The sequence below is a fragment of the Haliotis rubra genome, unplaced genomic scaffold (assembly GCF_003918875.1).
Source record: "Haliotis rubra isolate DU_JTF1 unplaced genomic scaffold, ASM391887v1 Scf225, whole genome shotgun sequence".
Taxonomy (NCBI): domain Eukaryota; kingdom Metazoa; phylum Mollusca; class Gastropoda; order Lepetellida; family Haliotidae; genus Haliotis; species Haliotis rubra.
The window spans coordinates 850,985-856,984 of NW_025766281.1; positions in this window are offsets into that span (position 1 = coordinate 850,985).

Genomic DNA, 6,000 nt, shown 5'->3' on the forward strand with positions numbered 1-6,000 from the left:
TTGTTGAGCAAAATCAGTGAACAAAATGTTGTTTGTTGCAATTCCCTGTCTTGACCTGTACCCAGGGCGCCACGTTTTGTCATGTGAAGAACTAACTCGCTTTTGCATGCTTTTGTGAGTGAGTGAGTTAGTTTGGTTTTACGCCGCTTTTAGCAATATTCCAGCAATATCACAGCGGGGGACACCAGAAATGGCCTTCACACATTGTACCCATGTGGGGAATCGAACCCGGGTCTTCGGCGTGCCGAACGAACGCTTTAACCACTAGGCTACCCCACCGCCCCCGCATGCGTTTGTGCCCGGTGTGGGTCAGGATAAGCTCACCTTTTCGCGAACACCTAGTATCATCACTTTTTGATAGTAAGCCATAAAGACGTGCTCATGATAGTGAGTGAGTGAGTTTAGTTTTACGCCGCTTTTAGCAACATTCCAGCAATATCACGACGGGGGACACCAGAAATGGGTTTCACACATCCTACCCATGTGGGGAATCGAACCCGGGTTCTCGGCATGTGGAAGAGGGAATTCAGCGCGGGTGGCACAGTCACAAGGCGTCGCGTTTCACTGTGCAGAGTTGCGTCCCTTGGGGTCGCCAGGTACCTGTGATCATGTGTTCGAATCCCGGTTTGCCATGATTATAGTTATAGATTTGTTGGCACCATACTGTGCTCCTGAGTTTCACAACAGCGGTAAACGCCTGAGAAATGTATACTTCGGGATTTCCTCCCATACCGTGATGATACAAAGTAATGCTACACAACACTGAGTCTCATAGCATAACCCCTGTATATGTATATTTGAATATAATGACATCACCAACTATCCCTATCAAAACTTGAGTAGTTTACAGAAAACTCCATTCATAACGAACGCGGTTATAACGAACAAAATGTTTTGCAATCGAACTTTTGGGGGGTGTTTTTGCCCCTGTCTCGAATTGTATATTTTTGTCGAAATGGGCACATATATGCAACTATTATCAGTATTTAATATCTGCATTAAATGTTGAACGTTATTTATCGTTTAACCTTTCTGCACATTTAAGAGCTGTTTTAGCACAATTTAGATGTAGTAATTTTAAAATAGCTGTAGAAACTGGGCGTTATAACAACACTGATTATAATCAAAGATTTTGTACATCATGTAATTCTAAAGGTCTTACCTATATTGAAGATGAATTTCATGTACTGTTCATTTGTGAATCCTATTCACAACTAAGAGAGAGGTTTATTACAAAATGTGTTAAAAAGCCTTATACTGTATATTCTTTAGCAAATCTTTTCAAGAATACTAATGTAGACACTGTAAAATCTGTTGCCTTGTATCTATTTTATGTTAAAAGGATTATTACAAACACACTTGAATGATCATTGTGCCCCTGACTACACTGGAATTTCCTTTTGAATGTATTTTGGGCCTACGGCCTTTTACTGGAAATAAACTCTGTCTGTCAATATTTACTGAAGAAACGACGTGTTTCGAATTGAAATTAAATGGAATTGAAATACAACTATTGTGTACTTCCAATATTTTCAGTAATAATGGGGCGGTAGGGTATCCTGGAGGATGAAACACACTGAAGGCCTAAGTTCGGTTTCCCACATGGGTACAATGTGTGAAGCCCATTTCTGGTGTTCCCCGCCGTGATATTGCTAGAATGTTGCTAAGAGCGCCGTAAAACCATACTCACTCGCTCACATTAACGGATGTCTCATCAGACAGTGTGCTGACCCCGCTTATCAATGATATTGGGTCAAACGTCAAGCCAATTAAACACGTCTACACTTGAATCTTCAAAGAGAATTCGAGGAAGTTCGTTTTCCTTCTTCTAAAATGAATATTTTCACAAGAAGGATCACAGTCAATTTTGCCTTTAGGAAATTATTACAGCGGCCCTCTGTCTGTAATTGTGTAGGAACTGGCGCTTTGTTTAATCGGCCTCGAAACTGATAACGCAAGGTTCTTTAATAACCCGTGGCAATTCTGCTTTCACCGGTCACGCCTGAAGGCTAGCCCCCAGTGGTACCAGCATCGGCCATTAAAAGAGTTCAAAAAGTACGGTCTCATCGTGAAATTGGCTGTAACGTTGACCCGAGCTGCTAATAAGTTCCTCTGAACTTTCACCCTATTTCCTGTGGAATGTGCGGGCTTATACCAACGTGCAATCTGTTCATTAAATAGGGTATCATTATTCTATATCATGGAATTCAAAGAACGGATGTTGATATTTTTAAATATATATTTTTGATGTTTGATTGTGGTCTTTATGCCACCGATTGTATCCGTTAGCTTCAAGCAGTTAAAGATTTCTTTGATCTAACCTTGGTTCATGTTTACAACGCAGAAAATTGGCATTGAGTCTTGAAGTTTTTAAATACATTATATCGTATATATTTAAGATATGTGATGACAAATGATTGATTGATCAATTTAAGTTCAATCGTTTGAGTTTTACAAATTTTGAAAAGAATACATCAGTTGGTTAGTGAGCATAGCTATTGAACATGACTTTAGAGTTAGTGAGGCTACTGACTTTGGTGAGTATCTGACGTGCGATGATACCCTATTGAGACAATGCTTATTGAGAACGTCTTAAAGGACGGCGATAGCGAATGGCTTCGGGGACAGCTATTTACGCAATGGCTGTCTATTGACGGCTGAGCAAGACTATATTTATGTTTTTTGTAAAACAGAATCTGAGAGTAATGTTTTTGGTACAGGGTTTTGGACAACTATTGAGGCAACTGGGGGGAGAGGGGGGTCAGCTATGTGGCAATGTCTGTTGAGAGAGGTTTCAGGGCCAACTATAGTCTGTCGTACAGACCCTGAAGCAAATATATCCAAGAAAGCCCACACAAGTCTAGAAAATGTGGCAAGTCTATATTTCCTCAGCTTCTGAAAATGAAAAAATGTCTCAGGGCTTTTTTCATTATATTTTGGGTATTTTTTAGGACTATGAACCTTTTTGTGGGGTAAAATATGTTCATTTCAGAGGGCTAGGACCAAGTATTGAGGCAATGGTTATTGTGGGTTGAGTAAGGTTTTAGGGTCATCTATTGAGTAAGGCTTTGGGTACAGGGCTAGGACCAAGTATTGAGGCAATGGTTATTGTGTGGGGTTTTAGGGTCAGCTATTGAGTAAGGCGTTGGGTACAGGGCTAGGACCAAGTATTGAGGCAATGGTTATTGTGTGGGGTTTTAGGGTCAGCTATTGAGTAAGGCGTTGGGTTCAGGGCTAGGACCAAGTATTGAGGCAATGGTTATTGCGTGGGGTTTTAGGGTCAGCTATTGAGTAAAGGCTATGGAGTAAGGCGTTGGGTACAGGGCTAGGACCAAGTATTGAGGCAATGGTTATTGTGTGGGGTTTTAGGGTCAGCTATTGAGTAAGGCTTTGGGTACAGGGCAGGACTAGGACCAATGGCTATTGAGGCAAACTATTGAGGCAATGGTTATTGTGTGGGGTTTTAGGGTCAGCTATTGAGTAAGGCGTTGGGTACAGGCTAGGACCAAGTATTGAGGCAATGGCTATTGAGAGAGATTGCAGGGACAGCAAGCCAATAAGCCTGATCATCGAACCATGTATTGGTCTAATTCCACCAATTCCAACCAGGAAAATCAACGATATTGAAGAAGGAAAGCTTTGCAGACCACATGTTAAATCAATTATACAGGAAGTCAATTCCTCAGTGATTATAGGTGTTAAACTTGAATTTTGTCAGGTGTAGCAAACATTAAACTCTATTGGTCAGCTCTGTCACAATTCTTGTAGCTGGTGAGACATTCTTTTGAAAAAAACGCCATGCTTTTTATCATGGTGAACAGTAGATCCGCCATACTCCCCGACTTACAGGAAGGAAACAACATCAACAGTGTGGATCTCAGTAATGACTCTTTAACCACATACAACAGTACCCGGTCTAGCCTTTCTATCGACATAAATCGCATTGCCCATCCCTTTCATCTACATAAACCAACCAATCTACATTCCCCATTCCCGCCCAACCCTCACTTCAAAGACATTTTATGTCTTTCAATTTTAACCCTAACGAATGATGTATTTGTGTATTAATCCGTGTTTAACTCTTTATCACACTTCTCTAGCACAAAAGGTTTGGATGCGTTCTTAGAGAAGTTTACTTAGAGCTACAAGGCCACAGATCTACATTACATATTATCATCTTAAAGCACGTCATAATATATTATACAGCTATAAACTGGAACATATTAACAAAATATACAAAAGTAAAAAACAAACAAACAAAAAACCAAACCAAACAAAAATATCAACATTCAACATCTATTAGAGGGACACACGCTATTTTATAGCCAGGTAACACTGCAGCTTTTCAGGGTTACGAGCAAACACTGGCTTCACACATTGTACCCATCAGGGCAATCGAACCCGGGTCTTCGGAGTGACGAGCGAACGCTTTAACCACCAGGCCGTTCAGCTAGCCTGAGAGTGAACTAGGGCGGTGGAGTAGCCTAGTGCGTGGTTAAAGCGTTCGCTCGTCACGCCGCAGACCCGGGTTCTATTCCCGACATGGGTACAATGTGTGAAGCCCATTTCTGGTGTCCCCGCTGTGATATTGCTAAAAAGCGGCGTGAAGCTATACTCACTCACTGATAGTGAACTTCGCCTTCTGTATACGTATTATAACATGGCCCACACCGTCTGCCTCCTGGGATATTTAGGGTCTGAAAATTTGCTCCACTTCTTCATGTGGTACCACGGAGTTACTAAAAACGCATCGATTTTGGGGAGTCTCTCTAAATAATCTCATAATATCTAGTAAATCCGTTTAATTCGTTAGGTTGTCCTTATCGTTCCTACACTTTTGGTGATGACACTAGAAACTTTGCATCATCAATATCCATTGGCGTTAAGATTAAAATATCAGCGATTGACTGATGCAAACCTTAATAAAGAACGCTTTTAATTGGTCCACTCATTTTCTGAAATTTATCGAAATCTGTTAACCAGAGTTATTATTTTAAACAGCTGGGCAAAACAAACGCGAGTAAGTGCGTGAGAGCGTGAGTGAGTGAGTGGGTGAATGAGTGAGTAGGGTTAACGCCGGTTTAATAATATTCAGTTATATCACATCATCATGTCCGCACCCGTGAAGATCCGGGGTAGAATAGGTCTTCAGCAACCCATGCTTGCCATAAAAGGCGACTATGCTTGTCGTAAGAGGCGACTAACGGGATCGGGTGGTCAGTTTCGCTGACTTGGTTGACACATGTCATCGGTTCCCAATTGCGCAGATCGATGCTCATGCTGTTGATCACTGGATTGTCTGGTCCAGACTCGATTATTTACAGAATGCCGCAATATAGCTGGGATATTGCTGAGTGCGGCGTAAAACTAAATTCACTCACTCACTCATCATGTCCGTTTAATATAGGAGGAAATCCAGAAGTGACGCTAGTTTCAGACGTTTACCAAGTTTGTGAAACCCACGAGCACAGGTGTAGTCCTGAAAAACCAGATACATTGTTATGACGAGCCGGGATTCGAACCCGCAGTCATAAATTCCTGGCGTGACCAAGGGACGCTACTCTGCAGCGCCTTTACGATTGAGCCACCCGTGCCCTCCCAAGACGGAAACCGGGTGCCGATCCACAAAACGTTGACAATCGCAAGCCTATGATTAAACTATAGAGTTACGACAGGTCGTAACGTTACGAACGCTTTGTGGATCGGGACCCTGAATAGCAAAGATAATACAAACGTGACCGATCTGCTTGTTTACCTGCCGGTGACCGACTACAAGTTAATCTCAACTCAAGAATGTAGTATAATACAATCACCTAGACTTGCCAGGTCTCGTTTGAAATATTACAAACCAATTCAGCAGCAAATTAATCACGATTGCGTCAAAAGTCAAGATACGTTAAAACAAACCGGTTTTATCCAATCAGTGCTGTACAAACTAGTTACATAACAGTACAATATCTTACAACATCACAGGCCGCTGAAGCAAGCGACGTGACCGAG